The following is a 22,336-nucleotide window of genomic DNA, read 5'->3' on the forward strand; positions in this document are numbered from 1 at the left end:
ACTTGTTTGCACAGGTGCTGCACACACACACAGACACACACGAGCAAACTTGAGTATAGTGCAGTGCATCCTGTTCTATCCTGGTGGCTGTGGGCTGGCTTCTTCAAGGGCAATCTCATTTTTAATAAGAGGTAAGTGTCACTTATATAGGGCTGTCTTAGAGCAACCTCTGGTCATTTGAATTTCTGCCATGCCCATTGTTCACAACCCTCCTCAGAAGGACACAGTCTCAACTGACCCATCACGCCTAAGATTGTTTTCAAAACAAGACAACCCTACCATCTTACAAATGGTCAGGATGGGGTAGCTGATCCTATCTATAGACTGTCCTGTAGCTGATGAGAGACCAGACACATAGCTCAGAATGGGGAATGGCCAAGCTATCTGGAAGCTTCCTCTTGCTGTAGCAGGAAGATATATGGCCACTGGTTCGCTTACCGGAATGACGAATTATGATGGTTTCCTCAAGTCTGCCCAAGATTTAGTTCCCACAATCTTTTGTCCCAAGAAATCCCTTGTCCTAAGCAGGGTGGGATGACTTGGTCTCCCCAGCTCCACAGAGAGTGGAATGTGGGAGTTAGGAACACTATTTCCTACTGCACAGGGGCCTGCTAGTCTGGATGCTACTGTCCCTGGCATCTCTGTGGCTGCTGAGTGTGTGCTCTAAGTCTGGGACACCACAGCAGGCTACCTGGGCAGCCCCTCTAACCATTCCTACCATCTTCTCCACTATCTCTTTAGAAAAGACAACATTTACAGAGGAATTTATATAAAGGAATGTATACAATGCAGAGGCTGCTTAGGGAAGAAGGAGGTGGAAGGAGGAGGAAGGAAAAGGAAGTCTGCAAGCCTTCTTAAGATCTCAGCAACATTAAGCATCTTCAAGAGGTCTTCTCTATTCCACCATGGAGAATCGAAGAGGCCAAGGTCAACGCTCCACTTTAAAGTCACTGAAGAGCCATACAAACACACCAGATAGAGCACAAGGAAGCTGGGATTGTTTTATAGAAACAAACTGTCCATCCATTTTGCAAATAAAACAGCTCAAACATCTTTGAGTGTAGTTGAGAAGGGGGAATCAAGGCATGATTAGGAAGGATTTCCAACTGCGCAAGCGGGGTCCTAGAGGAAAGGACCCGACAAGGCTCCAGCTCCCAGCGGATGGGTGTGTCATCAGCATACAGTAGAGGAAAGAGGTCCTCAGGAGGCACGACCAACAGAGCTCAGACATGAAGCCCTTGGACAAGCTGATCTCCGACTGCAACCTCCGAAGAGAGTTTTCAAAGTTCCTGGCATTTGTGTCACAGAAGAGGGAATGAAAAGTGGGCTCCTCTCGGCCTATCCAGACATACGCCTGCGTGTGATCCAGTGCCGGCCCTCCTCAGCCCCCCTGCTCAGGCTCTGACCTCCAAAGAGCCCACGGGACCATCCAGGCAGATCATGTATCACTCTGAGTCTTGTGCTGCTTCCAGGCCGGGTGCCACGCACCGAGACTGACCCCTCTTTCCAAGGAAGAGAAATAAGAATCAAGATCCCATTCAACCCAAGTGTGGTTAACTATTCACCCTGGATCCAGCTCAAGGATGATAGAGCAAACAAGAAGAATCTCTGGGTCCAGAGGCAAGTGGGCACAGGAGGCGGGGTCAAACAGGGAAGGGTGCGGTAACTGGACAGGGACAGAGTGAGGAAGCGTATCCTGGGTAGGGGCAGCAGGGGACATGTTTGCCACCAGGCAGTAGATGAACTGAGCTGGTAAGCCTTCCCCAGGCCCAGAGACGTATGTCTTTGTTCATTCAAGTCAAAACAGACTATTCCTTCCCAAATGTCTGCACAGTCTAGAAGTGTTTATATTCTCCAACATAATGTTCCTCAATTGAATCCAGGGCTCTAGCGTCTCAAGAGGCAGGCAGATCCTGAAGGGAGGGCCAGGGTCATGTTCTCCATGGTTCCACAGTTCCTGATAAGTAGCATGGATAAGCAGGATCAGCCCTTGGTCAGTCTCCTTCTAGGCCTGTGGACCAAAAGACAGCAAGTATTAGACGGTGTCATGCTCTCCTTTCGTAACAGCGCACTCTTCCAACTTTATCCCCCAGGATTGTGGTTAGTGCTGCCTGAACACAGGGCATGGAATTTTAGTCAAGGAGCTAGAGAAAGAGATGCTTACGCCTGACTCTGGGGAACTCCTTGCACACTGAATCATCCCCAAGAAGTCTGATACACACACACACACACACACACAGCACACACACAGCACACACACACACAGGTCCATAGCCCCAGAACCACAGGGTCTGGTTCTCCGTAAAATGACCACAGCAGCCCCCACGTACCCAGTCTGTGGATAACTGACTCAGAATGGATAGGGGTCCCTCAGGGGATGGCACAGAATACCTCCCAGTCTGAGGGCAAACAGATGAAGGCAGATTCACCCTCCTTGAAGAGCCTTCCCACTTGTCACCTTCCACACTGCTGAGCAGAAAGTCAGAGTCCCCAAGGGGAGTGCCCCACTTCAGTGTTGACTTTGCGGGGCCACTGGAGGTGGTGTTGGCCCATGAAGGGGACTGCTATACAGGTCTCAGACTCAGCACGCATCATCAACCCAAGATGAGAAATGTGGGCAGGCCATCCATAAGCACCTTGAGGGAAGAGATGCTTGATCCAAAAATAAACCAGTCAGATAAGCACTGTCCTTGTAGGCCTATGGGTCTACAGGGGTCTCATGATCAAGGCCTCCTTGGACAAGCAAAAGCCAAGACATCAGTAACCGATAGAGTGCCCAGGGGGTTTGGATCCTAGAAGCTCAGCCTTCGAGAAAGGTCTTCTAGGCAGGGTGCAGCATCCACCATGATGCCCAGGGATAAGTGGGATGAAGGGGTGACAGCCTGGGAAAAATGCCTGATGAGGTTTCCTTGTAGGAGAGCTGGGGATGGGGACAGTCTCAACCTCAGAATCACAAATTAAATAAATAAATAGAATCCTGCCGGTGACCCCAAATCAAGTAGTACATTTCATCTGGGACAGGCCAGTCCCTCCCCACACACCTTTTATTTGGACACAAAACCACACCAAATAAAACCAAAATTCTCCATGCTCCCTCTACGTTCCTTCTCTCCTTCCACACCAGCCTTGGGGCTGTTTCCTAGAGCCCCACAAGCCTTTTCCCCTGGGAGACAGGCCACGCAGCTGGCAAATTAATTGGCAGTGACAGGGCTTCCTTCCGGTTGCTCGGCAACGACGTGCAACTGACAGCAATGGTGCAGAGGGACTGCCATGAGGAATTTACAAAACAAAATCCGAAGCAAAACACACAGGGCCCCAGACTATCACCCTCAAAGGGCAGAACTAGACAAGGGGAGGGGGTGAGGCAAGGGGTGGGGAGGAAGTGGGGCTAGGGCATGAGAAAGTTCTCCACCCCCCCTTCCCCCCGCCCCACCATCCCCTCACCAAACTGTTCCTACAGCCTTTACCTCCGCCAGCCCAGAGAGAGAGAGAGAGAGAGAGAGAGAGAGAGAGAGAGAGAGAGAGAGAGAAAGGGGTGTGGGGACTTAGAAGCCTCGGAGCTGAGAGGTGACTGGGAAGGTTGATGAAGCTCGCTGTGCAGAAAAGGACAGTATCTGCTGGGAACGAACGCTTCTCCCCGTGTCGTGGGTCTACTGGCAAAGCCGCTCTACCCACGCGGAAGTCTTCACATCTAAGGCCCTCTCCCCTGGCCCTTTGCACTGGACTGTCTTTCTTATCTGTTCTATGACAGAGTAGACAAGCCACATACCACATGGCCTTGGCCCTCATCTCTGATTTGGTGTCAGGTTTTGAGACAGGATCTCGAACTCTGAAGTGGGAGCCATAGACTAGCCTTGGACTTCAGGCGATCTTCCTGTCTCTGCCTCCTGAGTCCTGCAATTATTAGCACCAGTTGCCAGGCCTGGCTTCTGGACTCTTTTAGAACTTCCGTGCATAAAGCAGAGTACATATCCAGTCTATGTACAGGTTGAAGCGTTCAATGGAAAGGAAAAAACAAGGAAGACATTGAAAGGTGCTGTCCCTCTGGTCCCTGTAACCTTGCATGGCAAAAAGAGCTGGTGGGCACAGTGATGTCAGCAGTCTGAGACAAGAGATGGTCCTGGATAATCAGGTTCAGCCCTCGGCACCATCACCTATGGTCACAAACAGAGGCAGGGGATGGGACACAGGGAAGAGAGGTGTGAGACTGGAGGGGAGCACTTGGCTTACTCAGCTAGGCCGTCCTGAGGACAGAACAGAGAAGGCAGTGGATTCTCCCTGGAGTTCCAGAAGGAGTCAGTACTGTAGATACCTTCACTTCAGGACACTATAAATGGCTTCATATTGCACTGTGTCTGCCCATACTTCCACAGAGACATGTTTAACCATACAGTCATGGACCCTGGAGCTTCAGATACGCCAGGCAAGCATCACACCACTGGGCCAACCTCCCTCCAGACCCACAAACATCATCCCCAAAGATTTTCCCAGAGGGCACCAGAGTGAGGATACAGGTAACAGGAAAGATGAATTTATTCCTAGCAGCAGGGCAGGGCCTTAGAACGGACTAGCCGGTATCGGGAAGGCTCAGTAAGAAAAAGGCAGGCCTCTGAGAGCAACAGAGGCAGGCTGAGCTATGAAGCTGCAGGCTGTTAAATGACAGCATTTGCTGGCAGGGACTTGGCCAGGTGGCCTAATCTCTGGGGGTGGGGTGGGGGGAGCCTTAGTTTTGTCATTTGCAAAATAAAGATAATATTATCATCTGCCTTACAAAGCTCTCAGGATTAAATGAGATAGTACACAGAAACCACCTGGAGAATGGCAGATGCCGAAGGAAGGAGCGGTAATAGTTAGGAAAGTTTCAGCTTTCAGATGTGAGCCAGAGCTGCTGCTTCTTGCCATCCTCAGTAACCTATCCTGTCCTCTCTAGTTGTTGGTAGAACTCTGACTTATTTGTTTGTTTGTCTTGCCGGTGTGGTGGAGTTTGGACTACTGTGCAGCAAGGCATAGCTATGTAAGAGCTGGCCAATGAGAGGCAAGCAAAACTCTGGGGGGGAACTTCAGGGCAGGCTGCTCTAGAGGAGCTTGAAGCCAATCTATCTTTACTTTGCTCTGTTTTAATAAGGACATGATGGCTGGTGCTTTAGCAGCCATAGTGGTGTCCTGGAGACACTCCTGTCCTGTGATAGTTAAAAAAGGAAATGGGATGGGGGTGGGGCTGGATCCTGGCCACTCCAGTGATGCTTGATCGGCAGGAATAGTTTCCTTCATGATTTCTGTTATGTAAGAGGAAAACACTCCTCTCTTAATTCTCTGTTGTAGCATTTTCTAATAATCACGATAATGGATTTCCTGATCCATAGACCTGTACCAACAGCTTCATAATCACACGGGAACTGGTTAGAAATGCAATTCCTACAGCTCCATCACCCTAGAGTGTAGGGATGGAACCCAGGACTTTGCATCAGTGGGCACAAGGCATCTTCGCCATGTTCTGGACCAAGCCACAACCATGGTCCTTGCAGTGCACATTTTAACGGACCCTCCAGTGATCCGATGTGTTCTCCAGTGTGAAAACCATGGTCTACCAGTGATAGGCTTCACTCTCCTATGCACTGTGGGATTCAGTGGTGTTCTTGGCCTCCATACATAAGCACCCTCATCCCAGAGGGATGAGGAGAAGTGTCTCAGATGCTGCCATGTGAATCCAACAGAGGGTGGGGACAGTAGCATTGCCTACAGCTGACAGATGGCCTGGTTCTTCAGCTTCCTTTTCTTGTCCAATTGTGTGTGTGTGTGTGTGTGTGTGTGTGTGTGTGTGTGTGTGACGAGCACATGTAGTGCCATTGAAAGCCAGAAGAGTGCGTTTGATCCCCTGGAGTTGAGGATGGTTGTAAGTTACCCAATGTGTGTGGTGGAAACTTCGCTCAGGACTTCTCTAAGAGTAGCACGTGTTCTTAAACACTGAACCATGTCTCCAACTCCCTTATTAAGGAGGAGAGGGAGAAGGAGGAGGAGGAGGGGAGGGAGGAGGAGGAGGAGGAGGAGGAGGAGGAGGAGGAAGAGGTGAAGGAGGAAGAGGAAGAGGTGAAAGAGGATGAGGAAGAGGAGAAGAGGAAGAAGAGGAAAGGAGGAGGAAGAGGAAGAGGAGGAGGAGGGAAGAAGACAATAACAAACCAAAACACCAAGTCTTTGGCTGGAGCAGGGCATGCTTGAGGAGGTCAGAGGACAACCCCAGCATCAGGCCAGGCCTTCCACCCTAGTTGGAGACAGGGTCCCCTGGTTTTTGTCATAGTGTACACCACACTAGCCGACCTACAAGCTTTCGAGGGATTTCCTATTCCCACCTCCCACTTTGCAGGAGGAATACTTGGATTGGGGATGCATACCTTCTTGTACCCAGCTTTATTGGGCTTGGGGATTAGAACTCAAGTCCTCATGTTTCTGTTGCAAGTGTTCAACCCAGAGAGCCACCTCCCCGGCCCTCAGTTGTTCCTTGACTCTAGATGCGCATCACAATCTCCTGGGAAGCTTTTCCACCTTCCGATGGCCAGAACCTGCCAAGCCCCATAGGTCAGTATGGACGAGGGAGGAGCCTGTAAAGTCAAAGCCACATGGGCAGAGCCAGTGAGGGCCTTGCTCAGCACCTCTGCAGCTGGTACGGGACCTGGAGAGAACTGCTTCAGGCTGTGTGGAGGTGCTGAGTCTGCTGATGGGGAACACACAGGTGCTCCCAAGACCAAGCTGTACCAGGAGTGAGCTGGCCAGCCTTGGGAGCAGCTCGGGGGCAGACATCCCCATGGATGGATGGCATGGAATTCCTGGCAGCTGGGTCAGCCCATTTCCCATTTCCAGGAAGGACACCCTTTTGGTCTCTCACATGAATAATTATGCAAAGCCCCAGCTTCTGTGAATATAGAGTCCTAGGAAGAGCCCCACAGGTGAACTTGAACAGAGGCAGAGGGTGAATTCCTTTCCAGTGGCTAGGCTTGAACCTAGGACATGAACCCAAGCAGGCAGAGGAAAAGCTGGACCGTGTGTCTATAACTGACTGGAACAAGGGAGAAGTCAAGTGCGAGAGTCGAATAAGTTGATGTTCTGTTCCCTGAAGAGGAAGGATTCAGCCCAAAGGTGCCAGTGCTTTCTCTTACAGAGACATCTATGCCATCCATTACTTCATTCCCAACTGTGCTCACAGAATCCTGAGCCAACTTTTTTTTAAAAATTCAATATACTTTTAATTAAAATGTAATTACATCATTTCCTCTTTGACTTTCCTTCCTCCAACCCTTCCCATGTTCTCTCCACCCTGACTTCCCTCTTTTTTTTTTCAATTATTTTAAACACACACACAGCGACAGACAGAGAGACAGAGAGAGGGAGAAAGACAGAGAGGCAGAGGAGGCCATCTTCATTGTTTGTGTGTATACTGTTTCAGGACTGACCACTTTATAGTGAATAACCAGTTAGGGGGCTTGTCCCTGGGAGAGACTAATTCTCCCTCTCTCAGGGGTCATAAGCTGCCTGTAACCAGGGGTGGGACACTGAGATTTCTCTTATATCTACAGAGAAGTAGCTCTCATTCTGCATCAAAGCTTCTCCTCTTTACAGTAAGTAGAGAGACCATTACAGAAATCCACAGCTGGATGCAGTTGAGAGATCAGCAGGGTCATGGGAAGCCCAGCTCCAAGCACAGATCTCAACACAACTACATCTAGGGCTCGGGAACCATCCTGCAAGAACAGGTGAAAAGGCCACAGGAGCCAGAGGCCAGGGAGGTCTGCTGTGGGGTTGTATCACCTAGCAACAGTGCACAAATAAGACCTGGGCACGGACAACATCAGTGGGCATGTTAACTTGGAAGACCAGCCTTTTCTTTATTTCACTTGGCTCGAATCATGGAGTCCAGGATGTCGAAGGAAGTGTAGGATGTGGAGGAGGGAGGAAGAAGAAAGGAAGGATGCAGAAGAGAAGAAGAAGTGAGGAGAAGAAATAAAAGGAGAGAGGAGAAGACAGGGAACAGGAGTGGAAGGAGGAGGAAGAAAAGGAGGAAGAAGAGAGGCGTGTATAAGAGCTGGGTATGGTGGTGCATACCTTTAATACCAGCACTCAGGAGGCGGAGGCAGGAGGGTCATTGAGTTAAGAATCTAGCCTGGTCTACATATAGAGTTCCAGGCCAGTCAAATATACATAGTGAGACCCTGTCTCAAGAAAAAGAGAGAGGGAGGGAGAGAGAGCAGGAGGGAGGGCGGGGAGACAGGGAGCAGCAGCTAACATTTCTGCTAGTCTCAAGGGCAGCCACCACATCAGGCAGGACTGAAATAAATGAATGACTTCCCTGTTTCCTGCCTCTTTATTTCAGCCCCACCTGGTAGTCCAGGTGGGAAGACACGGGGCCAGATGTAAACCTATAAAGTCCATGGGGAAAGCCAAGGAGTCTCTAGGGGACTGCAGAGCAGAGGTCTTGCCTTTGCCTACAGGCTGCCCTTTCCCAAGGGTCCCACCTTCTACCACGCAGCTCTCTCCCAGCTACCTGGGATAAGGAAGAAGAGACACAGCTGCTCTGGTCCGGCAGAACCAAAGACGCTAGGGATTGGAGTCCAGGTCCCAGCCCAGGCCTATCCCAGACCCTGGCTGTTCCTAGGAACTTCTAACAGGTAATTCTGTACAACAGGGAACTCTCAGGGTCAAAGACTTAGCCGATACCCAACATTGTCTCGCCATGTCCCTCCTCCATCTTCTTAGTCCATCCAGAATACCTCCCTCATCTGACTAGGATCCCAAGGATCCCTCCCGTCTGTGCAAATGTCCTGACTCCTGCAAACATGTTAAAAAAAAAAAATAAGCCTGAGAAAGCTTCCAGATGTGCTGTTTGTATTGTGGTGTTTCTCTGCTCCAGTCTCCAGAGACTGATTCATGATACACAGCATCCTGAAAGAACACCGGTACACCAGGCTCTTCCTGGGGGAGCAGGAGAGGAGCCCTCGGCCAGGGCCACAGCACAGCCAGTTCACCCATTAACCCTTCTACTACAGAGGGACACAATCTGCTGCTTGCTGTCCCAACCAGTTTCTTCCATCATTGTGAGGGACACGTATCTTTAAGGTCGTGCCAAAGCCAGCCGAGAAGCAAATCCCAGAGATCCACAAAGAGTAAGCTCGAAGGGTTTCATTGTGACTGAGCTCCCACCTCACCTCTCCAGTACAGTCCCATCCAGTGTATTGGGACACAGAGGCAGGGGCAGAATGATAGGAGAGTAACCCTCGTCTTCAAGACGTGACCTGACCATGTGAAAGGAAATCTTAGGAGCTGAGCCAACCTGAAGAGGAAATGGAATTGGTGGCTTGTCAAAGCCCCTTCTGGGGCTTGTGGCCTCTGGCCTACAGAATGGGTAATTGCCACTGGTCAGGCTTATGCACACACAGCCACCCATGTCCCCTTCCTGACACGAACACACCTGAGGGCCCAGGATTCTTTGCACAAGGTGACGCCTGCTCCCTTTGATGCTGCCGGATATGATCCCATTGGGTGAGGAACCAGACCTCAATAAAACCCCGGCATTATCAGAGGCGGCTAGTTTGTGATCGCACCAGCCTGTTATCTCAGGCCCGGGTGGGGCTGCTTTGCGGTTCACTGCTGCAAAGCATTAACTTGTAGGTAGATCAAAGAACCTTCCGAACCCGCCAACCTGGGTCCCTTATTGATCCCCCTGTGGACTGTTCCTAAAGATGGACTTTGGAGATAATAAGACCCCACACCCAGACTCTCTTGGAGTCTCTTCATCTACTGTGCCTCTTACTGGGACTGGATCGCTGTGTACTCTGTTTATTCAGGTCTGTCAGCTGTCGGCTGCTAGCTGTAGACAAGCCGGGGCAGCCATGTCATCTTTCTCTTGAGAGTGCCAAGATTATTGTCTGCAGTGAAAAGGTATATGGATGGGTGGATGGATCAATGGATGGATGGGCGCATGGGTGGATGGTGGGTGGAAAGGTGTGTGGGTGTACAGATGATGGGTGGATGGATGGATGGATGAGTGTGGCTAGGTAGGTGATAGATAAGTGGGTGGCTGGGTAAATGGGTAGATGGTAGGTAGATGAATAGATGGATAGATGGGTGAATGGCCATGTAGTTGGTGGATGGGTCAATAGGTAGGTGGGTAGATGAGTGGACAGATAGATAGGTAGTTGGTTAGGTGAACATGGATGGATAGATGATTGTAAATGGTTATATGGGTGGATGGGCAGATAATGGGTAAATGATGAATGGATGAATGAGTAATTATGTACACAATGGGTGGATAGACAGATGGATGATGGGTGGATGGGTGGGTAGGCAGGCAGATGAGATGCACAATGGATGTGTGAATGAACAAACCAGGATAGCAGCAACATAAAGTGGCTATCCTACAAGCACAGAAGGGACTTGGAGCAAGGTCACTCTGTTTCCTCCCAGTGAGAAAATCCTCCAGATGTAGATTTCACTGGAGACCCCTGGGCTTAGCCAAACAGATCTGGATCCAAGTCGTGCGTGGGGCAGTCACTTATGGGTTCAGGATCCTGGACAACTTATGTTAGCTTCTCTTTAATTCATCCCTAAAGCAAAGAGACCAGGAGCAGCCACTCCGTGAGGACCGTGACCCCTTTCACTCTCTCCCATGGGATATTCTATTTCAAAATGAACTCAGATCCTTTCCAAGGAAGGACATGGAGCCCTTTTACCATTGATTGCGTTCGTTCGTTCTCTCGTTCTCTCGTTCTCTCTCTCTCTCTCTCTCTCTCTCTCTCTCTCTCTCTCTCTCTCTCTCTCTCGCTGTTGGCATTCAGACCATTCTTCGCTGTCTTGTTTCCATGTACCCTTGGCCATTCCCAAAACAGGGAGAACCGGGAGCTGATAAAACCAGGCATCCTGAGCAGGAATGGGACTGAGTTCCCGCTGTAAATGGGGACTCAGCTACTGATAAGAAGCATCAGTCTAAATTGGCTAAGGCTTAACCTCAACCCTGAACTTGGACTTTACTGACTGTTGAAATGTACAGGGTTTTCATTTGTTTGGGTTTTGTTCTTGTTTTTGTTTTTTGTTGTTGTTGTTTTTGTTTTTTTCCTTTTGGCATGCTGGGGACCAAACCGAGGGCTTCTGCATGCTAAGTAGACACTCCAGCCCCTAACTCACACTCCTGTTGGATATCCTGCTCTTGCACGATTCCCTTGAGCCTAGCTTCTGTCTCCAGTGCCCCCTCACCCACTAGAAAACTGCAGCCTTCAAAGTTAGAGTGGGTCAACCCAAAGAGAACCGGTACCCACCAGGCTCTGCTGCTCTGTCTGATTCCAGTCCCACATGGCCTGGTGGCATCTGTGCCACAATGACAAGAGAAGTTGGGCCTCTGCACTCTTTGTTCACGATGGGGGCCTAGGCTGCAGCTGGGCTCTCAGAGGCAAGGCCAGGCAGGAGTTCACGGAACAGGCCACCCACATTGCACATCAGGGCTGCTGGACTGTCCCCAGGGCCAGAGCCACGCTGGCTCTTAGCCCTGACTCGGAAGACTCCACCATATGGCTTCCCTGGGGATGAAGAAGACAGGAAAGAGAGTGATCCAGGGGCAAGAAACAGCCATGCTACTTCTGGGTGCTTGAGACCGTACTGAGCAGAGGACACCTGGGTGGTTGCCCTTGTCCCCAGCATGCCTGAGCAGAAGAGGAGGGCATCGGATAAACAGAGTGAGTGTCAGTCGACAGTGCCATGGCACATGAGATGGGGCTCCCCACCTGGCTCTTCCATCTTTCCAGCCTCCAGATGTACATCGAGGGCAGAATCTGAACTTCAAACCCCATGAAGCTTGGGTGACATCACAACCCTCCCATGAAAGATCAAACTGGGGTTTCCTGCTCGCAGCCTGACAAAAAAAGAAGGAAACAGAACCTCTCCCTTCCCCTCCCTCTCGTTTGCTCCCCCTCCCCTCCCCTTAAAAGTCCAGGGAGGAAAAGAGGGAGATAAACAAAACAGCCACAGCTCTGTCTTCTCTGTCTGCTTGGAATTATCTGGGTTCTCCCGACAGCTTCCCCCCCTTCTTGGGTCCCTGTGGGGCAGGACCGTGGTGGGCAAGTTGGGTGAGGCACCAGGGAGGAGGAGAGGGTTGCAAAGACATGATTTGGCAAGGCTGCCAAGAACAGAGCCCAGATGCCTCGTCTGGAAAGCAACCTTCCCAGGTTGCCTGGCATGCTAGGACTTGTTGGCAAGCAGAGCCCTGGCTGGCAGGAGAGGGTGGACGGACAGGGGAACCAGAATTCAAAGGGGCAGCTGAGGGAGGGGACCGAAGGAGGGAGGCCCAGGATGGAGGAGGGGAGGTTTCAGTGAATCACATAAATTAGAGACAGAAAGGATGTCGGGCCACCTTCATTTCCTTCCTCTCCTAATAGGAATTATCTCATTAGCCCTGAGCTTCCTAGAGGGGGACTTTAAATGATTCCTGTAATGGGGATTTCAATCTGGGGCGGGCCCCCTCCGATCAATCTCACTCCTAGGAGAGCTGGGAATGTTCTTAAAGGGACAGCACAAAAAAAAAAAATAAAATAAAGGTGTACTTCAAAGAACAGGCTTTATGCACACCAGGTACCCACCATTCACCCTCCATGCCCACTTGTGGACTTTATAGTGTGGACACAGTCACAGATATGGTGCTAAACTTGACAGGTTCTAGCTACCCCTGCAAAAATGAAGCAAAGCAAGATAGCAACGTCCCAACCCCTGGAACTTCCAAGTGGTACCTTACACAGCAAAGGGATGTGGAAAGCTGAGCTGAGTGAAAGGTTTTGCGATATGCTGATCCTGGATTATGTGCGCAGGCCCCAGACACCATCTTAAGTTCCCTTGAAGGATGAGAGGCAGAGGGAGATTTGGCTACAGAGAGAAACAGAGTGACCACAAAAACAGATGGCTGGGTGGTGTAACTACAAGCCACACTAGATGCTACAAACAGTTCTCCCTCCATCTTCCATGAGAGAGCAGCCCTGTCCTCAACTGGCAATGCGATTTTAGCTTTCAAGGCCCTACTTCCTGAGACCCTGCATCTCCCCCTACCCAACCCTGCTCCCACACAGCACCCGCACTGTGCTGAGGAACACAACCCAGGGGCTTTTTCACGCAATACAGAGTCTACCACTGCGCCTCACCCCTAGTCCCAGAGGTCTCGTTTCAGACTGCAGGCCTCCCTAATTTTAAGATATGCGTTGTTTGAAACCACCAAGTGTATGTGGGGTTCGTAACATCAGCCCAGGAAATGAATACAGTTAAAGTCCTCGCCTCAAGGATTTGTGTTCACCGTCTTATCCCACAGGAGAGAAATGAATACATGTCAGAAACATCAAAGGACAAGAACGATAGCCCCCCTTACCTTCCTACGGTGAAATATTAACCACAAGAATCTTACTAAATGTCTACTGACAAGAGCCGGACATAGTAGAGTGGGGCATGGCTTTAATAGAGCTGCTTCTGCCATGGTGTGTCACAGACTTGTCTGAAAGGTGATGCACCAGTTCAGGATGCTTGGTTGGATTCCTCTCTGAGCACAGGGACAGGGATTTAGCAGATAGATAGGCCAAGAGGAGCCACAGCATACCCGTCTCTGGCTTGGTGGCTTGAAACACCAGGATTCACCCTCTGACGGTCCTCAAAATCAGAAATTCAAAGTCAAGGTCTCAACAGTACAGGTTCTAGATGCAGGAACCAGGCCGACACCTTTCTTCCTAGTTTCCCGGGTGGTATCTGACTCTCCCCAGCATCCAGATGTGTATGTCTAGTCTTTGCCTCCACTCTCTGCAACCTGCATCTTTTGCCGTCTTCTCAGGACTGACCATTGGAGAGGGGAGTCACCCAAAATTTAGGATGAGTTCATCTCAAGATCTTTAACTCTCTGCATCGGCACAGACTCCATTTCCAAGTAGGATCGTGTCTGAGGTCTAAGGTAGATGTGGGGTTTGAGAATACATTGCTATGCTTTGGGGAGGGGTGGGTGCACGCAGGCGAGAGGTGTGTGAGGTGGTCAGAGAGCAGCTTGCAGGACCTGCTCATTCTCTCTGCCCATCGAGTGGGCTCTAGGCACAGAACTCAGGTAAGTAGGCCTGGAGGCAAGTGCCTTTACCCACTGAGCTATCTGTGAGCTTACACCTTGGAGTTTGCACGGGGCAGTGCTCAAACACTAAGAGCTGGCCTAGAACTCCCATCTCCATCCGGCTCCCTAGCGACTTTTCTATTTTCAATGCTGGGGATAGGGCCTTGTGCATGCTGGGGAAGGACTCTAGCACTCAGCTACATACCCAGAGCTCCCCCTGTTTTCCTCATTTGTCTGGAGTTGGCAACCTGGGTGTGTAGCCTCAGGAATGATACCCCCCCCCCCGCCATCATTAAACGGTTCAAGTGGAAGGCAACTCTCAGGAAAGACTTTAAGAATGCCATGGTCTGGGTGGGAGATGCAAATGGCCAAAATCTGATGTTATGAGAGCAAGGACTGTACCCAAGCGACTTCACACAGCAAGCACTACTGTGATGCCTGCTCCCTAGAAGGGGCGCTCCCCACAAGGAGTGCTCCCCACAAGGGGTGCTCCCTTCCATGCCAGTTCTCTCCCTTCAATGGTCTCGTGGATCCCTGCATAATAAAATAAACCAGGAAGAAGGAACTGTTGAGGCTTTGACTTTTTCCTACATTGGATGGTTATTCACGGAGCACTTCCTAGGCATGTCAGGGATAAAATCTGATGCTTATAGGTGGCTCTGTCTTCCCTGATGGGGAGAAGGTGACACACTGGGTCAGTTCCCAGGGCAGGAGCACCCTATGATAACGCAGCCCAAGAGAGGGACATGATTACACTGATCTTCATGTGACCTCTCCAGGGTCTCTTAGGGACTGGACCGCTCATGGGTAGGAGCCCTGGGTTCTATTTCTCCCACTGCCCAGGCCCCGAAGAAAGGAAAGAGAGGATCCAATGGCAGGCTGGCTGCTCCCGCAGAGGCTCAGACAAATCACGCCCACCTGACTTATCAGCTGTGGGAGGTAAAGAAACCCTTAAGCCCCAGGTGGGTGCCTGCAAAGCCACCCTCCCATGGAGCCCAGACCTCAGGCCTTGCTAAATTGACTGCTAATCACCTTAAGCACCCTGGATGTGCATCCTCCATCTGGGTGGCCCTGAGCCACTCCCAAGCCCTGTCACACAGGCTGGGTGATCTCAGCAGGCCTCACACACAGCCTGCCAATGGGCAGGACAGGTCTTACCAATTCCCACTGTACAGATGTGGAAGCCCTGCCGGTGAGCGAGCAAAGCCTTTCGTGGGTTGCTCGCTGCTGGTGGCCACCCAGAAGCGCGGACCCAGTGCCTGGTCCAGTGCTCCTCTGGCGGGCAAATGGCATCTGTGAGTTCTGGAGGGCTTTGCACTGGGAGCCAGCCGCAAATATCTGGGATGCATCTCTTCCCTCTGGACCCAGGGCTTCCTTTATGGATCTCACAGAGTCTGAGGAGCTAAAAGTGCCCTGCCAGGCTTCCTCCTGTCTGGCAACATGGTCTTGGAGAGCAAGACCCTGGCAGCAACAGGCGTGGCTCGGGCCCAGGCTGGGCCACCCCCCAAAGTGGCCGGGCATGTCATCTGGAATCTGAGGGGAGAAGCTGCTGTGCTCTGTACTTTTCCAGGCATGGAGAGAGGAGGGATTAGGCCGAGCTCATCTCAACTCCTAGCTCAACTTTCCATTGAAGCTTTCCCCAAGGGCAAGGCCTCTCTGTCGGCCCTCCTCCAACTCCAGCTTCTTAGGGTATCGACTGAAGACTCCAGCACAAGACCAACGTTACCCTCTTTTGGGGCTACCCCATGCCTGATCCTTAGGTATGGGGAGCTGGGTTAGATACTTATGGGTGGGGCATTTAGATTGATAGACACAGTCCCTGTCTCCCTAAACCTTTCCTCAGACTGGACTGAGTTCTGAAGTCAGACTTCTAGAGTTTGGTACCTGCCTGACAGAATGAGGCTAGGCCAAACCTTGCACAGCTAACCCTGGGAAGGCCAGACCCTGGCACCTGATCTTACAGTGGGTCTAAAACAAGAGGCTGTGGCCCCCCTTCCTCAGCCTGTTCTTTTGTGGCATCTGTACCTTGAGAGATGTTATACACCTAAGGGCTTGTCTGCATTTGGGGACTAGGTGGAGAGGAGCCCCGAGAACATGAGGGCGACGGCCTGCAAGCTGCCTCTAGCCTCTGTGTTCTGTTCCCATGACGCTCTCCCCGGCAGCGTTAATAACTAACCACGTCCCAGACAGGTGCTGGCGGCCTGGCCTTAGGAGCTCTTGCTCAGGGTTGGAAGTGACTCATTTCCCTTTTTTATAGTCTGCTAGCTGACTGAGTCACCCCAAGCAGACCCTTTCTCACAAGCTCTCACTCTGGCCGACTCACATGCAGGGCTGTACCTTAGACCTGACTCCTTTCTAGGTTAGTTGGGACCTGTGGGGCTGACCCTTGTGGTCCCCATTCGTGAACAGCTATCTGGATCCCCCCCTCCTACCTTGCTCCCTCAACTGGGACATTGCCCAAGGAGCCTCAGGAACTGTCTCAGAAACATGGGGCCTGCCTAACTGGTAGGTGTCTTGTCTGAGGCTCAAGGAGGTTGGTCTCATATTTGACCTTTACTCTAAATAGCGCTTTCAGGTCCCTGCTACCCTCTGCTTGAACTAAGGATAGAAATGGGGGCTTGGGGTTCGGCTCAATCAGTAAAGTACTTGCATTTCAAGCAAAAGACAGGCATAGCACGCGGTCCCTGTAATCCCAGAGATGTCAGATAAGAAGTGGGGTTGGGGGATCCCTGGAGCTCACAGGTCAGCTAGCCTGAACTACAAGTGAAGTTCCAGACCAATGAAAGACTGATATTCAGACCAAAATGGTGGGGAAAAAAGTGGAAAGGGTAATGACAAGATGTCTCCGGGGGTGATGGCGCTCATGGCAGAGCCTAGTGATGTAAGCTCCATCCTTAGGACCCGAGTGACAGAAGGAGAAAACTAACTCCCACAAGCTGTCCTCTTACTTCCATGAATATATAACTCTCCCTCTACTATATATGTGTGTGTGTGTTTGTGTGTGTGTTTGTGTGTGTGTTTGTGTGTATGTGTGTGTTTGTGTGTGTGTGTGTGTGTGTGTTTGTGTGTGTTTGTGTGGTGTTTGTGTGTTTGTGTGTGTGTTTGTGTGTATGTGTGTGTTTGTGTGTGTGTATGTGTGTGTATGCGTGTGTTTGTGTGTGTGTATGTGTGTGTGTGTGTGTGTGTGTGTATGTACAAAAACAAAAATAAAATGTACCCGTGTACAAATGCAAAGCTCCAGAACTGATGAGCCACGGGACAGAACCCAACCATGATGTCAATATGTCAGTTTTATCACACTTGAAAGAGACAGGCTGACAGGACGCAAACCGAGTCCCGCACCTGAGCAGCCTTCCCACAGTGTGTCAGGTGAGCACTGAGCCCAAAGGGTTAGGTGAGGCTGGTGTAAACCTCTGAGGAAAACCACAGAAACCCAAGAGGAGGGAAGTGCATGCTATCACAGGCAGTCCTTGCCGTGTGTTCCTACGTGGTCTTGTTTAATCTTTTTCATATGATATATTTTAATCGTGTTCCTCACCCACCCCACCCCCCGGCCCCTACCAGATCCTCCTGGATCCCTAACCACCCAACTGCAAGCTCTTTCTCTCCTTTTCCTCTGCAAAACCAGAGACTAAGGGGGGGGGAAAAATAAAAAATAAAAAAAGACAGGCAAAGTTTTAAATTACCACCACACATCCTTCAACTAGTAAAGGGATCTGTTCTTTCTCTTATCCCACAGACTTCCTCTTGTGCTGTCTGCTTTGTGGGACAGACAGATAGCCCTCAGGTGGGACGGTGACCCAGGCAGCTGTGGGCAGACAATGGGAACCAATGAAATGATTCCTTTGCTCAGAGGTGAAACTCCTGCCCAAGAGGCACTAGCAGGTCCACCATGCACTGGGTCATCGAGCTGCCTTGCCAGCACAGCCTTGCTTGGCCTTTTGGGTAAACTCCACTGGTTCTGTCCTCTCAGTACCCAGCACTGCACTCCAGGGCTCCAAGTTACTTCCCCTATCTCTCAGGTGACTCTGCCAAGTTCACCCCAGGGATCAGGCTCAGCCAGCTGCAGTTGGCTGCAGCTGGCTGTCCCACGGAGCACCCTGGACTGCCCACGCAGCCTTTTGAAATACATCTGCTACTGCCGTGGCTCCTGCTTGACCTCCTGGGGATGAGAGGGCCTTCCGCCCATCCACACACGTCTTGCACATAGCTTCTGAGGCAGCACTCAGCCTAACTGTTGCCATCACACTGAGGGTCCACATGCCAGGAGGTGAGAGGCTAAAAGGCTCCACCCCTAGAGTTGGCTCCGGTACCCAGTGAATCACTAGCCCTGACCTGTGACCACGATGTCCCGGGGAAGAGTGGGAGGCCTAGCGAAGAAGCTTGATGCAGGGACATCAACCACAGTGACTCACGGTTGGATCCCATGGGGAAGTTCCATCTGCAAGTGGCTGGGATGACACTAGTCATGGGCTGAGCTCATCCCTGCACTGACTCCGGCTGACTGCAAGTGCCTGCTCCGGCTCCCAGTTTTTCCCCCTCTCAGCCCAGTAAAAGTTGTCATCTGAGTGGCGTCTTCTCCCCCTACCACACACACATGATAGATGCAGCTGAGGAAAGGGCATGTCCTCCCATGGTGTCAGATTTTTTTCATCCGTTACAACAGTCCTTCCTCCTGCTGACACCACACAGGAGCCTTGGGGCCTAAGAGGCAGTGATGTCACAGCTCTTTGGAAGGAAGTAGGCAGAGGCAGCAGTCTAATCCTGTAAGATTATGGAGGCAGCAGGGCAAGACACTGGGTGAGGAGGTGTCCTCAGGAGTTGCCCAGAAACACACCTGGCCTTGGCCTTGGCAGGAACATACAGGCAAAGATTCCTGTCTCCTTCTTCAGGCATTTTCAACAGAGCACCCGTGATTCTAAGGCTTCAGCAGAATCTGCAGCTAGCTCTTCCATGATGGAGATGCACACACACACACATATGCACACCCACACCCACACATGCATGCGTGCAATGAACACACAATGGACACAATGTCTAGTGTCCAGCTGGGACACCACGCATTCATTGCCTTACAGGCTCAGCTTCCGTGTCACGCACAGACACAGGACATTCACTAGCTAACAACCACCAAGGTCATGTGCCTGTGGACCCGTTCTCAAGAACGACCCTCTGCATCCGATGTGAACTGGGGCACTCTGAGCCTGCCTCTCCTTGCTGGCTGTTGTGGTGTGATGGCTAACCCCATCCATCACTACAGCTGTCAAGCCGCAGGATCTCAGAGGGAAGGAGCAAAGTGAGAGGAAGACACGGGGGCTGCAAGACAAGGGAAGCCCTGAGAGATCTGAGGAGCCCACACAGGAGCGCCCCCGGCATTGTTAGCTGCTCTGTGACCTGACGGTGTCCCTCTAGCACGTACCCCTGCTGGAACACGTTCAGAACAAGAGACGGAGGGCATTTATCCTCTCTCCTCTTCTTCATGTTCCCGTGGCCTTTGCTGACAGGACTGCTGGTGTGTAGGGAGAGTGGGGGGTGAACTTCTTAGCCCAGACCCCAATGCCAGCAGTGACTCTACATTCAGCAGCTGTGGATGCTCCCAAGTTCTGACCATGCCTTTCAGCTCACGACGACATCATCGCTGTCAGTCTGTTTGTGACAGGACCACAGGAGGGAAATGGGCATATTCTACACCATTTATCACCACCAACGCCCCTCCCAGTTTAGAATCTCTCTTCCCAGCCCCTGTACAGGGGCCTTGGGAGGGATAGTCAAATCCTAGCATATATCAGTCACTCAAAACCTCACCAGGGAAGCTCTGCTCCCTCCAGGCCCTTTCTGGTCTGGTACTTTTGTGCGGCAGCCCTCACTGAGATCCCACCACATCCGCTCTGCCTATCAAAGCCTCCTTCCCCGCTCCTGCTTTGATCTTGTCACTGTTCTGTTCCTTCTGTCCCAAGGGCTTTCCCCAAAAGCATGCAGGCCCCTCCTCCACCCCCTGCTTCAAGTTCCCATATCTCCCTTTGAGAAATGCTGCAACCTGGCCCTTACCCGTTCCTCCCAACTGCACTGAGCCGCATCTCCTCGCTCTATAGCTATCTGCGATGTTGTCAGCTGCTTGTGTAGTATTTCGCTGTTTTCCTAGTTTACTGTGTATCACCTGCATTCTCCCTATGAGAAGGCGGGCTGCATGAAGATGGGATCAACCCTGTCTTGTTCGTTCCTCTGACTAGGGTAGTCTAGGTGATGGTAGACTTCGGTGAGTATCTGCTGAATGGATGAACGGAGAATGGAGTTACAGCCATTCTGGCCCAGAGATAGTCTGGCACTGGGTGAAGAGGAAGTCTGAAGGCTGATAAAGGCCAAGAGTGCTGTTTTCAGAAAGGCAGTACCCACAGTTTGCCTGGAAACCCCCATCAAGTCACTTATTAACCATCCCTGACCCCAATATGCACACAGCCTTCCAGTTACCAAGCCCAGATAGCAGCTAAAAAAAAAAAAAATTCAACAATAATCACTCAGTCCAAGGGCAGCCTCCCATCAGAGAGCCCAGCAGCATCCAGCCACCTCTCTGTCATCCATAGATCCCCAGACAAGAAGGGAAGACGGGGAAAGCTTGGAAATGGGAGGCACAGACCCAGGAACAAGACGTCCTTCCACACCTACTGCCTAGAGCCCAGTGAGGATTCAGAGGCAGCGTTGTGGGAGACATTCTGAAGGGCTGGGTGAAGGAGCAGCCACCTCATGGGACATGTGTGGTTGTGAGCTTTCTGAAGGTGACAGCCACAGATGATGCAGGAGGAAAGGGTGTGGGGATGCAGAGAGCAGAAAGGATCTCGCCTTGTGAGTGAGATGCAAATCAGGGGCACTAGGAGATGATGGGACAGGAGATGGTATTTCTGAGGAGACGTGCAGGCCGGGACTATAAAGGGCGAGTTACAATGCTTTCTTAAAGGCATCAAGTGAGCACGGGATACTGCGTTTAAGGAAGAGGCTGAGGAAAGATGCAAACAGGATTGTTTTAGGAGGACAGACCGAAACCCCCGAGTTAGAACACATCATGGGTACCCCAGCAGTGTCTTCAGTGGCTAAAGCCAGAGGGGTATCTGGGAAGAGAGAAGACAAGGCTTGGGGACAGACTCTGTGGTGTCGTCAGGACTCTGCACACTACACTAGTAGACCTTGGCTTTGCCCCATTTCGCTTGATTCCTGGTCTCCCAAAGAGCAGGGCTTAACATCACCATCTTACAGAGGAAACAGAAGCTCAGAAATTTATTCACCATCAAATCCAGAACCGTCAAAGCCGAAGCAAGAAAAAAATATATATACTGCCACTTGTCAAATGTCCCATCTGTCCCAGGAACCAGGCAAAGTGTTACCCTGTGCTTCTCTCATGACCTGCCGGGTTCCAGACCCATTCCTACCCCCAGCACCCCATTCCTCAGACTCTGTAGAAGATGCAGGGATGGTCTGGTATCTCTAGGCAAACCTGTCCATATTCTGAGCTTCCCACTCAGGATTTATGGCCAGACTTGCCGTAACTACGGAGGATGGAAGACTCTAGACAGCTATGGGCAAAGCCAGCCCTTGGATAAAGGGAGCGGCTGTGGGTTCTACATTCAGCATTATTAGGGCCAGACTTGGGTCGGCAGCTTTCCAGAAAACTCTAAGATCCTGTTTAATCCTGCGGGTAGTCTCTGCACTCCTGAAGGGCAGCAGGTGTGATCCACCTGTGTGCACAGGCCTGGAGTCACTGGCCTGATGATTCTCCCCATGTTCTGCAAGGCTGTCCTGCAGTGAACTCTGTGAAGGAGCAAGAACGTGTTTGCGAGGGGGCCCTGGACCATACAGAACAGCAACAATATAGAGTCCTGACTTTGTCCCCAAACCCACACCATCTTAGGCTTGTAACTGCCTCAATTCCCTCTGGTGGCCTTTGAGCATAATGAGACCTATCTGCTAGAGCTATGGGAGGTGTGAGCACTTATGTTGTCCTGGGTGGCAATCCAGAGAGCACTGAGCACGGCCTTGCTGTATTTCCAATTGCCTAAACCAACTCCAACAGCAAAGTGCAAGGCCCTTGTCTGCTGCCTGCTGCCTGCTGCCTGCTGCCTGCTGCCTGCTGCCTGCTGCCTGCTGCCTGCTGCCTGCTGCCTGCTGCCTGCTTCCTGCTGCCTGCTGCCTGCTGCCTGCTGCCTGCTGCCTGCTGCCTGCTGCCTGCTGCCTGCTGCCTGC

At 51.3% G+C, this 22,336-nt stretch overlaps 1 long non-coding RNA gene across 1 annotated transcript in view; it reads right to left on the reverse strand.

The window, feature by feature from the left end:
* Positions 1 to 721: 721 nt before the first annotated feature.
* Positions 722 to 22,336, reverse strand: part of LOC110306337 — a 153,550-nt gene continuing 131,935 nt past the window's right edge. Inside the window, exon 3 of the long non-coding RNA XR_003837980.1 lies at positions 722 to 2,011. This is a non-coding gene — a long non-coding RNA (uncharacterized LOC110306337). The remainder of the gene's footprint in view (positions 2,012 to 22,336) is intronic.

The sequence above is a fragment of the Mus caroli genome, chromosome 11 (assembly GCF_900094665.2).
Source record: "Mus caroli chromosome 11, CAROLI_EIJ_v1.1, whole genome shotgun sequence".
NCBI lineage: Eukaryota > Metazoa > Chordata > Mammalia > Rodentia > Muridae > Mus > Mus caroli.